General features: G+C 43.2%; 1 protein-coding gene across 1 annotated transcript in view; it reads right to left on the reverse strand.

The window, feature by feature from the left end:
- Positions 1-6,949: 6,949 nt before the first annotated feature.
- The window catches only part of TIGD4 (tigger transposable element derived 4), a 36,265-nt gene continuing 18,503 nt past the window's right edge, over positions 6,950-24,711 (reverse strand). The window contains exon 5 of the transcript XR_008524804.2: positions 6,950-11,472. The gene's annotated coding sequence lies outside the window, so the exon portion shown is untranslated. The remainder of the gene's footprint in view (positions 11,473-24,711) is intronic.

The following is a 24,711-nucleotide window of genomic DNA, read 5'->3' on the forward strand; positions in this document are numbered from 1 at the left end:
GGACATCAGTGGGGATAAGGGACATGATGAGATTAGTCCTGATGGTCACAAGGTACATAGTGAAGGATTGGGGGTGGGGTGGGGTGTCTTGACAGGAGCTGGAGGGGTTGGGGATCCCCCTTGATGGTTGCTAGGAGAGGCGTGGAGTCTGGCTGAAGGGGCATCTTACACTGAGCCATGCCCTTTCTTGGTGGCTGCCTAATGGTGGCCTTACTTGATCCCCACAACTCTATAAAGTGCACACTATTGTTATTCCAATTTTACAGAAGCAGATATATTTAAAAAGCAAGAACCTGGTGAATGAGGGCCTTTAAATTGCAGGTTGAATCTTAATCACCAATGAGGAAGTTGAGAAAGGGAGTCTATTTGGGTGTGAAAGTGGAGGGGAATAAAGGACTGGGAGGTGGATTCTGGTTTAACATGTCTGGAGTTGAAGTTGCAGGCAGGGGGGACTGCCATGTGGAAATGAGTTGAACATGCTTGAAACTATGGAAGTTGTCTTGGCATAGGTGTCAGAGCTGGAGAAGTGGATTTAAAGTCAGCAGTCCAAGCCAGAGCAGATTTTTCACCCCCAGATCTTCCCAGGTCTTACCACCTCAGGGAAAATGGAATTGTTTTCTAGGGGTGAGAAACAAGAAGATATTAGAAATAAATTTCAAGGCCGGGTGCAGTGGCTCATGCCTGTAATCCCAGCACTTTGGTAGGCCAAGGCGGGCAGATCATTAGAGGTCAGGAGTTCGAGACCAGCCTGACCAACATGGTGAAACCCCGTCTCTACTAAAATACAAAAATTAGCCGGGCGTGGTTGTGGGCACCTGTAATTTCAGCTACTTGGGAGGCTGAGGCAGGAGAATTGCTTGAACCCAGGAGGCAGAGGTTGTAGTGAGCTGAGATCTCACCACTGCATTCCAGCCTGGGTAACAGAGCAAGACTCCCTCTCAAAAAATAGAATAAAAATAAGTGAATTTCAATTTAGGAACCTGATAAAATCCCAGCTGTTGCCCTCAAACTACCTGTGTAATATCTTTTCTCTCGCAGTGTTCTGAAGGATTTTCTCAATTTTACTGCTGGTTGAAGGCTAATGCTTTTGAAATATTGCTTTAATAGTGACCCCTAGTGTTATAAGGAGATATCTGCTAACTGATGAGGTAGTTTGGAAACGAAAATTCCCTTAACCTGAAAGTCATTGCATAGATTGATATTGCCAGAAGGTACCTTCATAAATTATTCAGTCCCTCTCTCTGCCTTTAGGGAGGATCACACTTGAACAATTCCAGGTCACTTCCCTTCAAGAAAGATGTAATGGACCTGAAGAGAGTTCAGAGAATGGCAAGTAGCATAAACAAGGAGAGAAATGTACTTTCCTGTGAGAATGGATTGAAGAAAAGGAGAAAGAAGAGGACAAGGAGGAGGAGGGACAAGAAGAAACTGCAGACTAGAAAATGGACACATACAAAACAGTGAAGTAATAGAACAAATCTTTACATACTAGCTCTAAGAGGCACCTCTTTGAAACTATGAAGGGGCTGCATTAGCATAATCCTGACGACCATTTTTGAGCATTTGCTCCATGGCAGGCATGCTTACAACCACCCATAAGGTAAGAACCATTATGATCTCCATTTTACAGATAAGGAAACAAGGTATAGCACTCAATTACTCCGCCGAGGTGCCAGATGCTATGTCTCACACCTGTAATCCCAGCACTTTGGAAGGCTGAGGTGGGGGAATTGCTTGAGTCAAGGCATTTGACACCAGCCTGGGCAACATACAGAGACTTCATCTCTACAGAAAATAAACAAAATAAGCTGCTTGCGGTGATGCACAACTGTAGTACCAGCTACTGGAGAGGCTGAGCTGGGAGGATCACTTGAGTCCAGGAGGTTGAGGTTGCAGTGAGCTGAGCTCATACCACTGCCCTTCAGCCTGGGCAACAGAGGCTGAAAAAAATAAAAATAAAAAAATAGCTAAGCTGAGACAGCTTCAAGGGGCAAAATCAGGATTGGAACTCAGGCTTTTTGACTCCTAAGTGTGTGCTTCTAACCTCAATGCAACAGCCCTTAACTAATAAATAGGAATGCTAATTTATATGCAGAAAGCACGTAAGTCATTAAACTGGCAAAGGCTAAAAATATAAATTTGTTCTAGAAAAGTGTGGATGTGGACATGGCAGTTTGGGAACATCTGTGATGTTTTCAGGCAAATCCCCTGATCTGACCCGGTGTGCTAATTTTCGTGTCCTTACTACACATCAAATCTATGGACTTTCAGAGTAGAAATCTCATGAAGACCAAGCAGTACATTTCAATTTTTTAAAATCTGCAACAGCAGAGAAATTCTTCATGTCTAGCTAAATCCCTCCTGTTGATGCCCATTTTCTTTTATCCTGTCATCAATGAAGATGGAAAACAGCTGGACATAATCCTCTCTAACCCTTTCTATATGTGAACACCATTAAGTCTCTCCAGGTTTCTGCTCCATCCACCTTCAAGATACATAGTCCTCCTTCCTTTTGAATATCTCCACAGGTTTTGTTATTTATCTTGTGATTTTAATGACCCTTACGGAAGCATTTCCAATCCTAAAGAGAAGTTTGTGCTGATGTAATTAATAAACCATAAAAATGTCTTCATTCGTAAAAGCGATGCAATGCCTCTAATTTTCAAAGGACTTCCATATTCCTTATCTTGCTTGATTCTCACATATTTGTCCCTGTTTTACAGAAGAGAAAGTGAAGCTCAGAGAAATTAAGTGATTTGCCCAAGGTCATATACGGAAATAGTGGAAAAAAATTAATAAGATTGTTAAAAAGAGGGAGCAAGGTATATGATGACTGAGAAAGTCAAAGGGAAATTTTTAGAGGACATGTAAGTGTTGAAAAATAATCCTTTTTGCCTTTCTGTTTGTCTTTGTTAACTATCAGCATCTGGAAATATAAATATTCAGCAAACAAAAGTATAGCCTCCCTTTCCAGTCACCCACAGGGCTTTCATTTTCAAAACTGGAGCCCAGAGACCCTCCTTCCACTTATAGGACTTAGGGAGCTGCCAACTCAGTGCCACCTAATTATTATGAAGCCAGGCACTGTTCCCACCCCCGCCACCTGTATTAACTTGTACAACTCTCTGAGCTGGGTGTTATCGTTACCTCTCACTTCACAGATTTGGAAACAAATCCAATTGGGTTAAATAATTGGCCCAAGGTCATACAGAGAGTCTTGGTAAATATAAAGGTAAAGTTTAAGTAAAAGCCATGTAAATTCTGCATTTAAATTATTAAGCAGTAAGTATTCATCACAGACAATGATCCAGTATAATGGCTGTAAGGTACATAAGACAAATACGATCCCTTGAACGCACATGGAAATTGAGTCCTAGTGAGGTTAAGTCATTACGTGTTGATCACACAGTGAGGCAGGGCTGATACGAGTTAGCATCCATTAGCATGGCCATACTAGTTCTTAAAATGTTCAGTATTTCTGTACAAATTTGTATTAGTTGCTGCCCCAAGCCCTCCATGGGCCTCTCCCCTGTGAACCCTTCAGATCTCCCCATAGCCCAGCAACTTGTGGGGCCCCTGCTCGGTGATGATTGCGCTCAGCCCTTTGGCAGGCTCCCTTTGGAAACTGGCATGGGGGACAGAGAGGAGGAGATGCTCTGCAGTAGGTCAGGTGATCGGGAGACAGAGGGTAGCCCAGGATAGGAGCCTTTAAGAGGTATCTGCTGCACAGTCGGTTTCACCCTTCCCCTCTGCATTATTACCCAAAAGGCAAAAATAGGGTTCAGGAACAGCAGAGAAAGTATCTTTCCCTTCATTTACACATTAGCAGGAGAAACTCTAGGTGTCAGAGCAAAGTAACAACCCTGCCTATGGTGCAGTGGTACCCTGGGGGGACTTAGGAGAAAGAAGACCAGTATTTGGGGAGAGCCAGAGGGTTGGAAATGAAGACTAAGGAGTTTCTCTCTTTCCTATTTGGTGTATACATGATGATACACACACAAGAACCCCTGATACAGTGTCAGGCCCTTACCTGGTGCACAATAAATGTTTCTAAACTTTCTGGACTGATTAGATTATGATGTGAGCTGTTTAGAAAAAGGTCGTGGGAGTCTGCTTTCAGCCTTGAATTTAGTAGGGGATTATTACTAAGGCACCAGAGCAGATATGCAGGGGCCAGGGAGGAGCTGCCAAATAAGAGGACATTGTCTTGGTAAAAAAGAGAGTCTCTGAAATGGGCCAGCAGTTATAAATACCAATGGCAAATGCCTGAGCACTGATGTAAGAAGATGAATGCAAGAAACCTGACCGTCTTGGAAAAGACCTGACCATCTTGGAAAAGACCTGAGCATGATGGATTCTTCCAAATCTAAATCCACTGAATTAGTTCTGAGACTACTCAGTGTTACATGGAAAGACGACAGCAGACAAGGCACCCCTCCATCTGCAAAACACTCCTGCTAGTGCTTCTAAGGGCACAGGAAGGGGACAAACAGAAACAAAAACAGTTGAAAGTCAAGACCATGAAATATGACCAACACAAAGGAGTTTGTGAAGTGAGAAGTGTTACTTATTCAACAGAGAGATTCCACAAAGAATCTCTTGTATAGTTTTATGACCTCATTCTTGCAAAGGATATAGCAGAAAAAAGAATTGAGTCGTAAAAAGCAAAAAATATTTCTCAATTTCCTAGTCATAACTTGGTGACTTAAAACAACAAAAGCTTATTCTCATAGAGTTCTGGAGGCCACAGTCCAAAATCAAGGTGTTAGCAAGGCCATGCTCCCCAAGAAGGTTCTGGGGCAGAATACTTTCTTGTCTCTTCCAGCTTCTGGTGGCTCCTGGCATTCCTTGGTTTGGGGCAGCATAACTCCATTCTCTGCCTTGGCCCTCACATGGTCTTCTCAGTGTGATTTTGTGTCCTCTATTTTGTAAGAACACTAGTCATTAGATTTAGGGCCCACTCTTAATCTATGATGATTTCATCTTGAGCTCCTCAACCAATTACAATTAATTACATATGCTAAGAAAATTACATCCCTATTTCCACATAAGGTCACATTCTGAGCTTTTGGGTGGGGGAAATTATTCAACCCACTATAATGTGTGACACATGCAGAAAATAGACAAAAAAGGGAGATTATGCATTTATAACATAGGAAATAGATTTATTCTTTGTGATTACCTTGTTATTCTTAACTACAGCCAACTATCTAATGATTGGTGACAATCAGAAGCAAACTTGACCTGTATCTACATGCTGTAGGACAATGGTTCCCAAATGCTAAACAATGAAACAGCACTGGTCCGAGGCAAAGCTTTCATAGGCCAAGGCATCTTTTCCACAATCCCTGCGGGCTCTCGATTGAAGCCCCAGGGCCTCAGCTGCTCAGCCTTAGCTAAGAGGAGCTACTGAGTAAGAGCTTGCTCTAGGCACCTGGGCTCTACCATCTGCCCCCGCCAAGTTCTTCATGGCCCAGTAAGGAATAAGGACGGCATCAGAGCGATCAGGAAACTTGCTTTCATTTACATAGAATATTCCAAATGAAGAGAAATGCCATTAAGAGTGTTACTTCCATCTTTGCTAACAAACCTATGAGAAACTGAGTTTCATAGTGAATGATAAAGTTATGAGAACAAATTGAACATTGATGCTCTACTTTGTGGTGTCCTATTGAATATATAACCACAAGCTGTATCAAACTAACAATTATGTACAATGCAATAGGATTTCATATAGTAACTCTTCTAAACTCAAAAATTATGTATATATTTATAAAAATATATTTCATCTGTGCCTCTCTGTTGTCAGATTACCAACTATCCTTTATGCTATGTCCTTTTTAATTTTTACATGTAAAGTATGATTTCTTTTATGAAATAGTAAATATAGATTCTTACCTTACAAAACATAGAGGGCAACTTTTGTTGGTTCCATGCTTTTTAAACATTTTCACTGAATATATTTTATATTTCAGTGATTTCTTTTTTATTGCTTTGGAGTACAGAATTATTACAGAAATAAATTTCAGAGTATAAAGGTATTACTCCATAAGAAAACCTGCCATTTAAAAGTCAAGCTTATAGGACATATTGGTTAAAATATAATTGTATTATTTTGATTTAAAGTAACAGTATTTGCACTTAAGAGAAGGTATACCCTAGATTTCCTTTGCACAATAAATTCCTAAAGTGCATGTATAATATGATTCCATTTTATATTTAAATCCAAAATTTCAAGAGCATGGTCTTTTCAAATTAAGTTACACCTCCTTCTATTTTTCCTGCAGACATCTGTCAATAGGCAAGATATTCCCACTGTAGCACTCACCTCTCCTATCCATCTGTCTTTCCACCAGGCATTTTGAGATCAGGCAAATAGAAAGACTGTGTCTGGGGTAAAAAATGACTGCAGAGGGAAAGCTGAACCCTAGCTGGACATAGTTGCTCTGCCCAGAACATTGTTTTTTCTCTTTTATGGGTCTTTACTCTGATTGACTACCATTTGACAAAAATGGTAGTGAGAGCAGCATCACTGGATAATTACAGTCTCCTTAAGTGTCAAAAGACCTTGGTCTTCCTTCATATGGAAACTCTCTACCCTCTCATTTAAAGCAATCGAGGCTGGATGCAGTGGCTAACGCCTGTAATCCCAGCACTTTGGAAGGCTGAGGTGGGCCTATCACTTGAGTCCAGAGTTTGAGACCAGCTTGGGCAACATGGCAAAATCCTGTCTCTACACAAAATACAAAAATTAGCCTGGCTTGGTGGCACGCATCTGTGGTCCCAGCCACTCGGGAGGCTGAGGCAGGGGGATGGCTTGAGCCTGGGAGGTCGAGGCTGCAGTGAGCTGTGATTGTGTCACTGCACTCTAGCCTGAGTCAAACGGGAGACCCTGTCTCAAAAAAAAAAAAAAAAAAAAGCAATTGAATAACTACTCTGTCCAAGGTGTTCCAAGAATTGCTTACAATCTAATTGTGTTTTGTCTTCATTTCCTTGATGATTCTTTTGTGCTATTGCTTCTGGGTGTCCCTTTCTGTATTCTTAGGGAGAAAGGGTAAAAGTTTCTGGCACCTTAATAGGAACTGTTTTGTCAGCTGCTCATAATTAGAAAAGCTGAAGCAAGTGGTCTTTTAGTCTTTCTGAATATTTCAAGCATCTAGAAACCAAGGTCTTATTCATTTTTGCATTTTAAATGTTGTTTGAATTACAACCAGAGGCCTTATTTACCAATATCCAATAAAAGTCATATTTTAAGAGATATGTACATAATATGGCTGACTTGCTTTCTAGCTGACTCTCATGAAAAAGCTATATACTTAGAGTGCAGATATATGCATATCTCTGGCTGATGCCAAATGAAATCTCTTATCCACCTGCATGACACATAGTTTAATTTGGTACATCAAAACTGGTTGGGTCTTGCGTTCCAGAAAAGGAGCTGGCATAGACACAAGGGTGGCATGAGTCAGAAAAAGATGAAAAATACATATCAGTTTCTTCTTGGACCTTCATGTGCTTTTGCACTTCATACACAAAATATATTATGTCCTTGGAAATGGCCCTTTATACCTCCTCCCCTCCTACCATCGTGTCAGTCTAATATATCATAGCGTAAGCCAGATATAAGCCTCCTTTTGGACTGAGCTGGCTGGTAAATTAACTTATGCTAAACGGCTGTCTGCCCATGACTGTCAACTCTATCATCCTTGTCTGTCTCCTTTTCCCTTTCCCAGACATTTCATTTCACTGTGGATGACATTTCATTTTATTCTCAGTGCATTTCATCTCCCTGCAATGTATGAAAATTTTCAGTGAACAGAATACTCCACTGACCCTTCTGAAACTGACAAGGATATTTGTGTGCCCCAAACTAGTTCAATAATACAACACAGCCTGGCTTCCTTTTCAGTTTACACTGGAGAAGCTGAGTTCATAAAAGAGAGCATTTGTCTCACCTGCACTGGAATCCCAGAACTGAACTTAAACATTATAGACACACGATATGTCTATAATTTTTGACATTATAGACATGAAGGTCCTTAATGGGCTAGTGGGCGAAAGCCATCTAGGAATCAGAAATCAACAGATATTTTCCGAGCACTTGTAGTGTGACCTTGGATGCTAGTTTCAAGATCACCTTAATGATAGCAGTGGCATTATGGCAGCGGCTGGGGAGGCATGGCCTAGGCTACGCACTGCACAGAGCCAGCGGGAGCTGGGAACAGGTGGGAGCCTCACCCCCTTCCGAGTTAGAGGGGCAGGAGCCCCAACCTCCCGGGCGCACTGCAGCTGCCCAGCCACAGCTGCAGACCCGGGCATCCCTTCGCTCTCAGTGACCCGGGAAGCCCACCTCCCCTCGCAGGATTGGAAGTGTCTGCTCCAACTGCCAGGCCTCTCCCTGCTCCCAGTGCCCGCTCCAATTTCAGAGCAAAGTTGAGGCTGAACCCAGGCACTGTTGCGACCCAGCTGGGTGTGCACGCGCTCAGGGCAGTGTTGACTCACCAGCCCTTGCCGCCTCAGCCCCCTCCGGACTCTGGGCACCGAGGAGCATGGGAGTGAGGCCGAGGGGTGGTGAGGGCAGCTCGGCACAGGCCTGCAGGCCCACCTCGACATGAACAGCCTGGGCACTGTGGGCTCGTGGACAGCAGGTTGATGGCGGTAGGAGGCAGACAGGTTCCTGGGCAGAAAGCAGTGGGTCCTCAGTGAAACCCCACTTAGGCCAGAAACGGCCCGAAGCCTGGGGGCTGGGCTGCCAGTACCGCCGAGAGTGAGAACTTATGGTGCTTTTTCCAGGTCCGCCCATTGCTGCCCATGGACCAATCAGCACACACTTCCTCCCCTCTGAAGCCCACCCCCGACCCCCAAGCCAGACCCTGGCAGATTAGGGGATGGAGCCATCCACTCTGGGCCTCCTCTTCACTGAGGGCTGCAGAGACAAGGAGACAACCTGCCTGCAGATAGGAGCTACTCACTCTGGGGCCTCTCACTCTGCCGCCTCTTCGCGGATGGCTGCAGAGGGGATGGGATGACCTGCCTGCAGATAAGAGCCACTCACTCCAGGTCTCCTCTCTGCTGAGAGCAACGGAGACACCACTGGGATGACCTGTCTGTGGATAGGAGCCACCCACTTGGGTCTCCTCTCCCCTGAGGGCTGCACAGATGTTGGGATGACCCGCCTGTGGGTAAAAGCCACCCACTCAGGGTCTCCTCTCTGCTAAGTGCTGCACAGATGTTGGGATTACCTGCCTGTGGATAAGAGTCACCCACTCAGGGTCTCCTCTGCACTGAGGGCTGCACAGATGTTGGGATGACCTGCCTGTGATAAGAGCCATCCACTCTGGGTCTCCTGTCTGCTGAGGGCTGCACAGATGTTGGGGTGACCTGCCTGTGGATAGGAGCTACCCACTCCAGGTCTCCTCTCCACTGAGAGCTGGACACTCATTGGGACAACCTTCCTGTGGAAAGGAGCTATCCACTTTGAGTCTCCTGAGAACTGTTCTACCACTCAATGAAGCTACTCTCCACTTTGTTCACCCTCCAGGTATCTGCCTACCTCATTCTTCTTGGATGTGGGACAAGAACTCAGGACCTGCTGAATGGCTGGTCTAAAAGAAACATGCATGCTGAAACATGCATCCCCTGCTTGCCACATTGCAGGGGATGAGAAGGAGGGAAGAGCTGTGGTCCCTTGTGAAGCCCAGACCTAGGGGCTCCCTGAGCCAGGGCTGTGACACCCTCTTTAGGGTTTTGCAGTTCCTGGTGTCTTCAAGCTTCTGGGTGCCACCACGTTCCCCTTGTCCAGAAGCAGATGCCTGCAGTGGAAGCCGGGCACCTTAGAGACTTTAGAAGAAGGCAGAGCAACCAGTGCTCAAGGCCCATCCACTCCCACCCCAACCCCACTCTCAGCTAGAGCAGCTCTTCTTTTCCCTGGAGTAGTTCATTTGCTGGAAGGCACTGGGAGGGGTAGGGAAAGCAGCCTCAACAACAATAATGCATGCATGTACCCTATAAATACAATCTGGGGATGGTGGTGATATTATTGGGAATTCTAACCTATATATGAGAAAGGGAAACAACAGCTTCCTAATTTCCAAATGCATTATGTTTCATTGGGGAGAATGGTTCTATCAGGTGGATCAGGCAGAAGTAACATTATATCCTGTGAGAGAAAGATCTGAAACTTTTAATTGATTTATATTTAAACCCCAACCCTCCAACTGGTGAGCTGTGTGAACCTCAGTTTTGTCATTTGTAGTAACAGAACTCATGAACCTCCTTTATGGGATTATTGTGAAGAACCACTTTGTTTTTTGTTTTACAGCTGGAATCTCAATGCCTTGAATAGTACCAGGTGGTGGTAGGTGCTCAATAAATATTTGCTGAATTAATAAATGAAATGACGGTCATGAAACTGTCAAACCCAGCATCTGGTTCATCGAAGATGCTTCATTTTCTTCCTGGGCAGATGACTCAATTGGATGGAGTCAGAGATGTTTTCAGGGAGGGAGTAGAGTAAAATAGTAATAATAGCTAACACTCTATGTACCAGATACTGTTCTATAGGCTTTCCACATATTAACTTCTTTAATCCTCAATTCCTAGAGTCTTCACCAACCTGAGAAAGTTTCCTAATCTTTGCCCTTAGGAAAGTTAGTTAACCTATCTCTGCTTCATTTTGCACATTTAAAAATGGAAATAATAACAGTACTCACTACTGACCTCACAGATTTGTTATGAGAATGAAATTGATTAATCCATATGTAATTCTTAGAACAATTCCTCATACAGACTAAGCACTCAATACGTTTTTAACTCTGATTAGGTTGTGAAATCTCTATTACTCTGTATTTTACTAATGATGTTCTTCTGAGTTCAATAAGTAAATGCTTTAAGAATTCTGAGATGAGACAGATCAATGTAGGCAGTAGGGGCACTTACTAGAGAACTTACCAGGATTTAAGCTGGGCCTTCACAAAATGTGGGTGGGCAAAGAGGAGTGGGAAGGACATTCTAGGAGGGGAAATATATGTAGCTAGGGATAGTGTTAGAGTCATCCTCTAAAGTGCTTGACTTCTGGTTTGCTATTTAATAGTTTTCCCATCTGTAAAATCAAGACAATATCTGCCCTATGGGTTACTTTTATTAGGATATTATATGAACTAATGAACATAAAATGCTTAGTACAGTGCTGGGCACATTGTAAGCATATAGGCAGTTGGTACTACTGTTTACCATTAAGGGCAGACATAGGCCAGGTCCAGCGGTTCACATCTGTAATCCCGGCACTTTGGGCAGCCAAGGCAGGTGGATTGCTTGAGCCTAGGAGTTCGAGACCAGCCTGGGTGACATGACGAGACCCCGTCAAAAATTAGCTGGGCATGGTGGCACACACCTATAGTCCCAGCTACTCGAGAAGCTGAGGTGGGAAGATGGCTTGAGCCCGGGAGGCAGAGGAGGTTGCAGAGCCAGACCCTGTCTCAAAAAAAAAAAAAAAGAAAGAAAAAGAAAAAAAGGGGGTAGACATAGAAGTTTATGAGACAATGCGAAAAATAGCCAATTCCATTCAAGAACTGAGCTAGTCCTGGCTCCCCAGAATGTATCATTAACTTGGTGATTTTTCACTTATATAAGACCTTATTAATAACATATATCTGGTTTAAGTGGAGTCTTAAGTTTTAATGGTTTGGATTTGGGGTATGGAGTGGGAATTGGTTTTAAGTATACAACGCAGAATAACTTTCATACTTTTATACTTATATTTAAGTTGGTTAAAGTTACTTTGAAACAGAATTACTGAAAAGTAAATCAAATAGTAAATTTAGTGGAGAGGTGATTTGCTCTTTCTTCAAACTCTTTCATGCAGACAGATTGCTCCTTTTAACTTGCTGCTGCCAGGGCAAGGAACAAGAAGTAACATGAGCCACATGACTTTCCAGCCACTCCTTAAAATGCTTAATATAAACTTCTAGCTCCCAAAATACTTTTCTTGACCTCAGTGTTCTTTTAGACTGGTATTTCCTACTTGATCCTTTTATCCAACTCCAACCCCAACCACAATATCTTCTTTTTTTTTTTTTTGAGATGGAGTCTCACTCTGTTGCCCAGGCTGGAGTTCAGTGGCGCGATCTCGGCTCACTGCCAGCTCCGCCTCCCAGGTTCACGCCATTCTCCTGCCTCAGCCTCCCGAGTAGCTGGGACTACAGGTGCCCGCCACCACGCGAGGCTAATTTTTTGTATTTTTAGAGAGGTGGGGTTTCACCATGTTAGCCAGGATGGTTTCGATCTCCTGACCTCGTAATCTGCCCGCCTCGGCCTACCAAAGTGCTGGGATTATAGGCGTGAGCCACCGCACCGGGCTAACCCCCATATCTTAAAGGAGCATGAGTTCAGGCCTAACTTTTCCTTTCATATCTATTGTGGGAATTATTTTAATCATTTAAAAAAGTTTCTTTGTGAAGATTACATGCACACTTGGAATGAAATGGCATTTTCTCATTGGAACTTCATGCAATCAAGGGTGGAGTTTGCAGATTTATCTAAAACACATGCAAGCTCTAGGTGAATTAATAGACTCATCTTCTACAATCTGTATTTGGAAATATTGTAAATGTACACTTTCTTCTTTATATATGACATGACAGATCAAATTAAAGACCTTTACAAATTTTTCCCAAGTGCCTTGTTCATTTCTGCCTCAGGTCCTTTGCCCAGTTTTCCTTACCTGGATTTATGTCCCTGCACTTTACCTGTTCAGGCTTGAGACTCTCTGCATGAAGCATTCCCGACTACAGCAGCTCATGGCAAGCTCTTCTCTGCACTTTTGGAATTATTTTATCTCACTGATTTGAAACTTAGCTTTATCATTCAGTGCATTTATTCTGTCTTCCCAAATTAAAGGGTAAAATCCAAGGTAGAGAACAGGTCTTTAGTTCCTGTGTATCCCAGCTCACTACCTAACACAAGGCATTGACAGAGAAGGCCCTCAAAATAAAATTTTTATGTTTATGTGACAGTCTTCTTCTCAGTTCTGAAATAGCTTCGCTAATAGTGATTGCATGATTGAATAATTTTCTTTGCTCTGAAAATAGAAAACACGTCGTTCTTGTATTTCTGATACTTCGCTAGATGATAATATCAGAGAGTGTCGCACTGAGCAAGTCATTATGGAGATTCTGCCTGACTAATTCCAGACTCTATGTTTAACTTCTAGAGAGCACAAGTCCACAGATAGTTCTATTTATTAATTGGATTTGGCAAGGAGAGTTAATTCCTTGCAAAAATACACAAGCAAACTATTAAAAATAACATTCAAAGGAGAAGGTTAAAAATAATGTACAAAAAATCTAAATTGCTCAATTCAAGTACAAGTGTAGAAAAAGAATTCTATTAAAATTCATTTAAGTATTTAGTGATAACATTGAAGTGTTTAAAAAAGAGGCCAAATGTGGAATGTTAGCTCAATCTCCTCAGCAACTGTTTTCTTTTCTTTCTTTTTTAAGATTTTGTTCAGCTTTTAATAATGAAGACTTTATAAGTGGTAAAAAGACGAAGCAAGATTTCTTAACAGTGAATCTTCTGAAATGTTAAATAAATTTTATATACAGTTGGCCCTTCATATTCATGAGTTCCACATCTGTGGATTTAACCAACCTCAGATCAAAAATATTCCAGGAAAAAACAAAACAAAAAAAATGGATGGTTGCATCTGTACTGAACACGTACAGACTTTTTTCCTTGTCGTTATTCCCTTGACAATATAGATAACTATTCACATAGCATTTATATTGTACTAGGTATTATAAGTAACTTGAGATGATTTAAAGTACATAGAAGGATGTGTGTAGCTTATATGGAAATACTACACCATTTTATATAAAAGGTTTGAGCACTCATAGATTTTGGTAACCAAGGGGTTCCTGGCCAATTCACCGTGGATACCAAGAGATGACTGCGCATGTCCCTTTTCTGGAGAAAATCCAAAGCTTTATTTGTATTCCCAAAGGGGAGCTTGTAATCAAAAGAGATTTTAAAAACACATCGTTCTTCCTACTCACTACTCTGTGTTTGTTTGTTTGTTTTGAGACGGAGTCTTGCTCTGTAGCCTAGGCTGGAGTGCAGTGGCATGATCTCAGCTCACTGCAACCTCTGCCTCCCAGGTTCAAGTGATTCTACTGCCTCAGCTGGGACTACAGGTGTGTGCCATCGCACTCTGCTAATTTTTGCATTTTTAATAGAGACAGGGTCTCACCATATTGGCCAGGCTGGTCTCAAGCTCCTGGCCTCAGGTGATCCACCCACCTCAGCCTCACAAAGTGCTGGGATTACATGCTTGAGCCACTGCACCCGGCCTTACTCTGAGTTTAATAGGAAAGATGAAGATACTTCCAAATTACCTTTATTCCAAGTATGTCTCCAGTTTCAGCGCATTTTTTACTTACTTTGAAGTAAACAAAAACCCTCTACCTTTATCGGTCTCAAAGTTAAAAAGAAAAACAAAACACAGCTAGCATTCAAAGGCTTAACTTATATAATAATCCCTTGGACCTAGGGAACTTGACAAGGATTTCTAGAGTTGCTCTTGAGAGCTTTGAACATCTGGAGTCCTCATAGGAGTGGGGCTGCTAAGTCATTAAAAAGTGTTAGCTTTTTAGTTTGCCTGATTAAAAATGTAGTATCATCTCCCTTTGGTCCCACAAAACCCACTAGAAGCACTTAACTGAATCCCACATAGTGAAACCATTCTCTGGGCAGTTAATTAGGAACTATGCCTTTCTCCCAGACTCCAAGAAGTTTTCAAACTGCTCAGCATAGTGTGTCTATTACACACATTATTAAAAGAAGAAAGGTTGCCTGTGCTTCTGGTAAAAACTCCTGAAGAAAATAAAAATCAAAACTATCTTGTAACCAGGAGGAATATGCAGAATAAAGTCAGTTTTCAAGAAGTCTGGCTTCTTATTTATTAAACAGAGTGGGAATGGAGCAGGGTGAGAAGAAACACCAGCTTTCAGTGAAAGTCATTTTAAAGACGCTTGTTCCTGTTTAATGTGCTCATCATAATGTAGTGAATGACACTCCAGCAGAGAACATCAGTCACTCCAGTGACAACAGAATATGGAAAGGATGGTGAACAGTTCTAAAAATATTTTTTAAATCTTTTATGCTAAGGATAGCTGCAGAATATAATTAAAATACCAAAGAAAATACCTCAAATTAAAAATCTGAGAAAGAAACTTATCTTCTGTGCTTCACATATCCTAAAATTAAACTTTTTACTCTTCCTTTTTGACACCTGAGCCCCAACCTGTCCTACAGAACACATCTTGTTACTATACTGAATGAGAATAAAAAAGAATGGGATATTGTTGATTAATCACTTATTCTCTAAATAAATATTTGTTTTGCCTTTTGTCATTTTTTTTTTCTTTGAGTGTTTTCAAATCTTCCTTTTGAGGTTCAAACCTTAAAATACAGTTTTCAGGTGGATTATTTACTTCTTTTCCAATTACTCTCCAAGTAGGAGGTTAATTACCAATGAGGCCATTTGGGATCACTGACCTAACATAGTTCAAGCTGCCCCATGAAAAACTATACCTCAACACAGAATTAGGAGAACCCTGGTTATTATTCACACACTGAATTTATTATATAAATAAATATATTTATTATATAAATAAATTTATTATATAAATATATTTATTATATAATAAATTTATTATATAAATAAATTTATTATATAAATATATTTATTATATAATAAATTTATTATATAAAAATATATTTATTATATAATAAATTTATTATATAAATAAATATAGTATGTATTTATTATTACATACTATATTTATAGAGATTTGTAAAGAAGTGGCAGAAAGGGAATCGGGAATATTAACAATAATATTAAAATCCCTATTATTGTTTTTGTAAAGATGTCTTTTATAGCATGACCTATGTATTTGTTCCACATATGCTTATTCTTACCAGCTTATAATTTATGGATGTTTGGTGCAGGGCAGTTACAGGGATCTCAAATGGGCTCAGTTCAGGTTCTATTTCAAGGGTAGGTATGGGAAGATTTCCCTTCCTCACCCTCACTATCTCATGAGGTCTCCAGGCCCTACTGCCCTTCTCTGGGGAGTTCAAAGAGAGGTTGCCCACATAGAGAAGTGGACGAAATAGGCCAAAGTCTAAGGCTAAGACTGCAATCATTTCTGCAAGGTGGTCACCAGGAAAAGTACTGGCTGCTGCCAAAGGAAGTCCTCTTTAGGGATGCTGAGAGGAGGAAGAGGCATTAATGCAAGCCCACAGGTCCAGGCAATGGAAATTGCTCATTCCAGTGGGGGCTGGGCCATCTGCAGAGCCAACTCAGCTCCCACAGCTCCTTGAACTTCAAATAATGTCCCTCCCAGCGACCTTGGCTCTAATCGTCCTCATTATTGGGAGGCTCCATTGATCTTCCTGCTCTCAGTCCCTCCATCCACTTTCTTTCCATGCCTGGAGGAAATCCTTTTTAATGTTGAGAGGCAACTCCTCTTTCCTCAAACTCTACTTTCTCGCTAACACTTGGCTATGTTCCACGTCCCACTATTCTGCTTATGATCCAGGCTTTGAAAAACAAAGATGGGAAGTGTCAGGCCTCTGAGCCCAAGCCAAACCATCGCATCCCCTGTGACTTGCTCGTATAGACCCAGATGGCCTGAAGTAACTGAAGATCCACAAAAGAAGTAAAAATAGCCTTAACTGATGACATTCCACCATTGTGATCTGTTCCTGCCCCACCCTAACTGATCAATGTACTTTGTAATCTCCCCCACCCTTAAGAAAGTTCTCTGTAATTCTCCTCACCCTTGAGAATGTACTTTGTGAGATCCACCCCTGCCCGCAAAACATTGCTCTTAACTTCACCGCCTAACCCAAAACCTATAAGAACTAATGATAATCCATCTCCCTTCGCTGACTCTCTTTTCGGACTCAGCCCGCCTGCACCCAGGTGAAGTAAACAGCCATGTTGCTCACACAAAGCCTGTTTGGTGGTCTCTTCACAGGGACGCGCATGAAATTTGGTGCCGTGACTCGGATCGGGGGACCTCCCTTGGGCGATCAATCCCCCGTCCTCCTCCTGCTCTTTGCTCCATGAGAAAGATCCACCTACGACCTCAGGTCCTCAGACCGACCAGCCCAAGAAACATCTCACCAATTTCAAATCCGGTAAGCAGCCTCCTTTTACTCTCTTCTCCAACCTCCCTCACTATCCCTCAACCCTTTCTCCTTTCAATCTTGGCATCACACTTCAATCTCTCCCTTCTCTTAATTTCAATTCCTTTCATTTTCTGGTAGAGACAAAGGAGACACGTTTTATCCGTGGACCCAGAACTCTGGTGCCGGTCACAGACTGGAAAGGCAGCCTTCCCTTGGTGTTTAATCATTGCAGGGACGCCTCTCTGATTATTCACCCATGTTTCAAAGGTGTCAGACCATGCAGGGACACCTGCCTTGGTCCTTCACCCTTAGCGGCAAGTCCTGCATTTCTGGGGAAGGGGCAAGTACCCCAACCCCTTCTCTCCTTGTCTCTACCCCTTCTCTGCTTTTCTGGGGGAGGGGCAAGTACCCCAACCCCTTCTCTCCTTGTCTCTACCCTTTCTCTGCTTTTCTGGAGGGCAAGTACCCCAACCCCTCCTCTCCGTGTCTCTACCCCTTCTCTGCTTTTCTGGGGGAGGGGCAAGTACCCCTCAACCCCTTCTCCTTCACCCTTAGCGGCAAGTCCCGCTTTTCTAGGGGGCAAGAACCCCCAATCCCTTATTTCTGCACCCCAACCTCTTATCTCTGTGCCCCAATCCCTTATTTCCACACCCCAACCTCTTATCTCTGTGCCCCAATCCCTTATTTCCATGCCCCGACCCCCCTTCCCACTTTTCTGGAGGGTAAGAACCCCCGAACCCCTTCCCTCCGTGTCTCTATGCTCTCTTTTCTCTGGGTTTGCCTCCTTCACTATGGGCAACCTTCCACCCTCCATTCCTCCTTCTTCTCCCTTAGCCTGTGTTCTCAAGAACTTAAAACCTCTTCAACTCACACCTGACCTAAAACCTAAATGCCTTATTTTCTTCTGCAATGCCACTTGACCCCAATACAAACTCGACAGTAGTTCCAAATAGCCAGAAAATGGCACTTTGAATTGTTCTATCCTGCCAGAACTAAATAATTCTTGTCGTAAAATAGGCAAATGGTCTGAGGTGCCTGACGTCCAGGCATTCTTTTACACATCAGTCCCTTCCTAGTCTCTGTGCCCAATGCAACTCATCCCAAATCTTCCTTCTTTCCCTCCCGCCTGTCCCCTCGGTCCCAACCCCAAATGTCACTGAGTCTTTCTAATCTTCCTTTACTACAGACCCATCTGACCTCTCCCCTCCTAGCCAGGCCGAGCTAGGTCCCAATTCTTCCTCAGCCTCCAATCCTCCATCCTATAATCCTTTTATCACCTCCCCTCCTCACACCTGCTCTGGCTTGCGGTTTCGTTCCATGACTAGCCCTCCCCCACCTGCCCAGCAATTTACTCTTAAAAAGGTGGCTAGAGCTAAAGGCATAGTCAAGGTTAATGCTCCTTTTTCTTTATCCCAAATCAGATAGCATTTAGGCTTTTTCATCAAATATAAAAATCCAGCCCAGTTCATGGCTCATTTGGCAGCAACCCTGAGACGCTTTACAGCCCTGGACCCTGAAAGGTCAAAAGGCCGTCTTATTCTCAATATACATTTTATTACCCAATCTGCTCCCGACATTAAATAAAACTCCAAAAATTGGAATCTGGCCCTCAAACCCCACAACAGGACTTAATTAACCTCACCTTCAAGGTGTACAATAACAGAAAAAAGTTGCAATTCCTTGTCTCCACTGTGAGACAAACCCCAGCCACATCTCCAGCAAACAAGAACTTCCAAACGCCTGAATCGCAGCAGCCAGGCATTCCTCCAGAACCTCCTCCCCCAGGAGCTTGCTACACGTGCCGGAAATCTGGCCACTGGGCCAAGGAATGCCCGCAGCCCAGGATTCCTCCTAAGCCACGTCCCATCTGTGTGGGACCCCACTGAAAATCAGACTGTTCAACTCACCTGGCAGCCACTCCCAGAGCTCCTGGAACTCTGGCCCAAGGCTCTCTGACTGACTCCTTCCCAGATCTTCTTGGCTTAGCGGCTGAAGACTGACACTGCCCGATCGCCTCGGAAGCCCCCTAAACCATCACGGACGCTGAGCTTCAGGTAACTCTCACAGTGGAAGGTAAGCCCGTCCCCTTCTTAATCAATACGGAGGCTACCCACTCCACATTACCTTCTTTTCAAAGGCCTGTTTCCCTTGCCTCCGTAACTGTTGTAGGTATTGATGGCCAGGCTTCTAAACCTCTTAAAACTCCCCAACTCTGGTGCCAACTTAGACAATACTCTTTTAAGAACTTTTTAGTTATCCCCACCTGCCCAGGTCCCTTATTAGGCTGAGACACTTTAACTAAATTATCTGCTTCCCTGACTATTCCTGGACTACAGCTACATCTCATTGCCGCTCTTCTTCCCAATCCAAAGCCTCCTTTGCGTCCTCCTCTTGTATCCCCCCACCTTAACCCACAAATATAAGGTACCTCTACTCCCTCCTTGGCAACCAATCATGCACCCCTTACCATCTCATTAAAACCTAATCACCCTTACCCTGCTCAATGTCAAGATCCCATCCCATAGCACGCTTTAAAAGGATTAAAGCCTGTTATCACTCGCCTGCTACAGCACGGCCTTTTAAAGCTTATAAACTCTCCTTACCATTCCCCCATTTTACCTGTCCTAAAACCAGACAAGCCTTACAAGTTAGTTCAGAATCTGCGCCTTATCAACCAAATTGTTTTGCCTATCCACCCCATGGTGCCAAACCCATATACTCTCCTATCCTCAATACCTCCCTCTACTACCCATTATTCTGTTCTAGACCTCAAACATGCTTTCTTTACTATTCCTTGCACCCTTCATCCCAGCCTCTCTTTGCCTTCACTTAGACTGACCCTGACACCCATTAGGCTCAGCAAATTACCTGGGCTGTACTGCCACAAGGCTTCACAGACAGCCCCCATTACTTCAGTCAAGCCCAAATTTCATCATCATCTGTTACCTATTTCGGCATAATTTCATAAAAACACACATGCTCTCCCTGCTGATCGTGTCCGATTAATCTCCCAAACCTCAATCCCTTACAAAAGAACAACTCCTTTCCTTCCTAGGCATGGTTAGTGCAGTCAGAATTCTTACACAAGAGCCAGGACCACACCGTGTAGCCTTTCTGTCCAAACAATTTGACCTTATTGTTTTAGCCTAGCCCTCATGTCTGCGTGCCGCGGCTGCTGCTGCTTTAATACTGTTAGAGGCCCTAAAAATCACAAACTATGCTCAACTCACTCTCTACATTTCTCATAACTTCCAAAATCTATTTTCTTCCTCATACCTGACGCATATACTTTCTGCTCCCCGGCTCCTTCAGCTGTACTCACTCTTTGTTAAGTCCCACAATTACCATTGTTCCTGGCCCGGACTTCAATCTGGCCTCCCACATTATTCCTGATACCACACCTGACCCCCATGACTGTATCTCTCTGATCCACCTGATATTCACCTCATTTCCCCATATTTCCTTCTTTCCTGTTCCTCACCCTGATCACGCTTGATTTATTGATGGCAGTTCCACCAGGCCTAATCGCCACACACCAGCAAAGGCAGGCTATGCTATAGTACAAGCCACTAGCCCGCCTCTTAGAACCTCTCATTTCCTTTCCATCGTGGAAATCTATCCTCAAAGAAATAACTTCTCAGTGTTCCATCTGCTATTCTACTACTCCTCAGGGATTATTCAGGCCCCCTCCCTTCCCTACACATCAAGCTCGAGGATTTGCCCCCACCCAGGACTGGCAAATTAGCTTTACTCAACATGTCCCGAGTCAGATAAATAAAATACCTCTTAGTCAGATACTTTCACTGGATAGGTAGAGGCCTTTCCTACAGGGTCTGAGAAGGCCACTGCAGTCATTTCTTCCCTTCTGTCAGACATAATTCCTCAGTTTAGCCTTCCCACCTCAATACAGTCTGATAACAGACCAGCCTTTATTAGTCAAATCAGCCAAGCAGTTTTTCAGGCTCTTAGTATTCAGTGAAACCTTTATATCCCTTACGGTCCTCCATCTTCAAGAAAAGTAGAACGGACTAAAGGTCTTTTAAAAACACACCTCACCAAGCTCAGCCACCAACTTAAAAAGGACTGGACAATACTTTTACCACTTTCGCTTCTCAGAATTCAGGCCTGTCCTCAGAATGCTACAAGGTACAGCCCATTTAAGCTCCTGTATAGACGCTCCTTTTTATTAGGCCCCAGTCTCATTCCAGACACCAGGCCAATTTAGACTGTGCCCCAAAAAAACTTGTCATTCCTACTATCTTTTGTCTAGTCATACTCCTATTCACCGTTCTCAACTACTCATACATGCCCTGCTGTTGTTTACACTGCCGGTTTACGCTGTTTCGCCAAGCCATCACAGCTGATATCTCCTGGTGCTATCCCCAAACTGCCACTCTAAACTCTTGAAGTAAATAAATAATCTTTGCTGGCAGGACTATGCTGAATCTCCTTAGGCACTCTCTAATCAGATATCCTGAGTTGTCCCAATTCTGAGACCTTTTATACCTGTTTTTCTCCTTCTGTTATTCCATTTAGTTTCTCAATTCATCCAAAACCGTATCCAGGCCATCACCAATCATTCTATACGACAAATGTTTCTTCTTACATCCCCACAATATCACCCCTTACCACAAGACCTCCCTTCAGCTTAATCTCTCCCACTCTAGGTTCCCACACCGCCCCTAATCCCGCTGGAAGCGGCCCTGAGAAACATCGCCCATTCTCTCTCCATACCACCCCCCAAAAATTTTTGCCGCCCCAACACTTCAACACTATTTTGTTTTATTTTTCTTATTAATTTAAGAAGGCAGGAATGTCAGGCCTCTGAGCCCAAGCCAAGCCATCACATCCCCTGTGACTTGCACGTATAAGCCCAGATGGCCTGAAGTAACTGAAGAATCACAAAAGAAGTGAATATGCCCTGCCCCACCTTAACTGATGACATTCCACCACAAAAGAAGTGTAAATAGCCGGTCCTTGCCTTAACCGATGTCATTACCTTGTGAAAGTCCTTTTCCTGGCTCATCCTGGCTCAAAAACCTCCCCCACTGAGCACCTTGTGACCCCCCACTCCCTCCCGCCAGAGAACAAACCCCCTTTGACTGTAATTTTCTTTTACCTACCCAAATCCTATAAAACGGCCCCACCCTTATCTCCCTTCGCTGACTCTCTTTTCGGACTCAGCCCGCCTGCGCCCAGGTGAAATAAACAGCCATGTTGCTCACACAAAGCCTGTTTGGTGGTCTCTTCACACGGACGCTCATGAAAGAAACTTTCACTGAATAAGTAAAGGCCTTTCCTACAGGGTTTCAGATAGCCACCACAGTCATTTCTTCCCTTCTGTGAGACATAATTCCTCAGTTTAGCCTTCCCACCTCTATACAGTCTGATAACAGACCAGCCTTTATTAGTCAAATCAGCCAAGCAGTTTTTCAGGCTCTTAGTATTCAGTGAAACCTTTATATCCCTTACGGTCCTCCATCTTCAAGAAAAGTAGAACGGACTAAAGGTCTTTTAAAAACACACCTCACCAAGCTCAGCCACCAACTTAAAAAGGACTGGACAATACTTTTACCACTTTCGCTTCTCAGAATTCAGGCCTGTCCTCAGAATGCTACAAGGTACAGCCCATTTAAGCTCCTGTATAGACGCTCCTTTTTATTAGGCCCCAGTCTCATTCCAGACACCAGGCCAACTTAGACTGTGCCCCAAAAAAACTTGTCATTCCTACTATCTTTTGTCTAGTCATACTCCTATTCACTGTTCTCAACTACTCATACATGCCCTGCTGTTGTTTACACTGCCGGTTTACGCTGTTTCGCCAAGCCATCACAGCTGATATCTCCTGGTGCTATCCCCAAACTGCCACTCTAAACTCTTGAAGTAAATAAATAATCTTTGCTGGCAGGACTATGCTGAATCTCCTTAGGCACTCTCTAATCAGATGTCCTAGGTCCTCCCAATTCTTAGACCTTTTATACCTGTTTTTCTCCTTCTGTTATTCCATTTAGTTTCTCAATTCATCCAAAACCGTATCCAGGCCATCACCAATCATTCTATACGACAAATGTTTCTTCTTACATCCCCACAATATCACCCCTTACCACAAGACCTCCCTTCAGCTTAATCTCTCCCACTCTAGGTTCCCACACCGCCCCTAATCCCGCTGGAAGCGGCCCTGAGAAACATCGCCCATTCTCTCTCCATACCACCCCCCAAAAATTTTTGCCGCCCCAACACTTCAACACTATTTTGTTTTATTTTTCTTATTAATATAAGAAGGCAGGAATGTCAGGCCTCTGAGCCCAAGCCAAGCCATCACATCCCCTGTGACTTGCACATATACACCCAGATGGCCTGAAGTAACTGAAGATCCACAAAAGAAGTAAAAATAGCCTTAACTGATGACATTCCACCATTGTGATTTGTTCCTGCCCCACCCTAACTGATCAATGTACTTTGTAATCTCCCCCACCCTTAAGAAGGTTCTCTGTAATTCTCCCCACCCTTGAGAATGTACTTTGTGAGATCCACCCCTGCCCGCAAAACATTGCTCTTAACTTCACCACCTAACCCAAAACCTATAAGAACTAATGATAATCCATCTCCCTTTGCTGACTCTCTTTTCGGACTCAGCCCGCCTGCACCCAGGTGAAATAAACAGCCATGTTGCTCACACAAAGCCTGTTTGGTGGTCTCTTCACACGGACGCGCATGAAAGGAAGACTTCTCCCTCACCTCCTACATTTTTTTTTCCTGTAAATAAGATAGCTACTACTTTCCCAGCCCTAACTACAGGTCAGTCACTGCAACGCCTGCCCTCTACCACACCACACTTTTCCTTACTCTAGAGGCTTTTAGTTCCTGAACTGATACAGCCTCTCTCTCCCCCAGAGCCTTTGTCCAGAATGGTCTTCTCCTTCCTCTAGTTGCTCATGTCTACTTAACTCCTATTTATCATTCAAATCTCAGGTCTCAGCTCCTGATACTTCAGTGAATCTTTCCCTGACCTTGAGTCTAGGTCAAATTCCCATATTATGCAAATTTATAAAAGTAGGTACCACTCCTTGAGAGCATTTATAGCAATTGCAATATTATATTTGTTAGTGTCTTTATTGGGTAGTGTCTGCTTCCCATACTATACTGCCAGTTCCGTGAGGGCAGGGATTTTTTAATTACTCTCATCATTAAATCCTCAGTGCCTAACAAGAGGAGCATGACAGGCTCTTGCTGAATAAAGTCATTTTTCTCCCCACTGTAATCTTTAGAGTCACTAGGATTGCATCAATTCTATTTGTGAAAACCCCCTCAGTAACTAAATAAATTAAGTCAGACCAATCTGGACTTCCAAAGGATTTAGTATAATTTCTCTAACAGAATAACTAAATCTGGAGGACAATGACCAAATTTAGAAGAAAAAGGCTGAAAGTTGAAATTCCACTTGTACTTGTAGCCTAATTACAATTCCTAATTCCGTTTGTACTTGTAGCCTAAGTACAAGTAGATGTTGTAAAA

This window comes from Pongo abelii, chromosome 3 (assembly GCF_028885655.2).
Source record: "Pongo abelii isolate AG06213 chromosome 3, NHGRI_mPonAbe1-v2.0_pri, whole genome shotgun sequence".
In the NCBI taxonomy this organism is placed as follows: Eukaryota; Metazoa; Chordata; class Mammalia; order Primates; family Hominidae; genus Pongo; species Pongo abelii.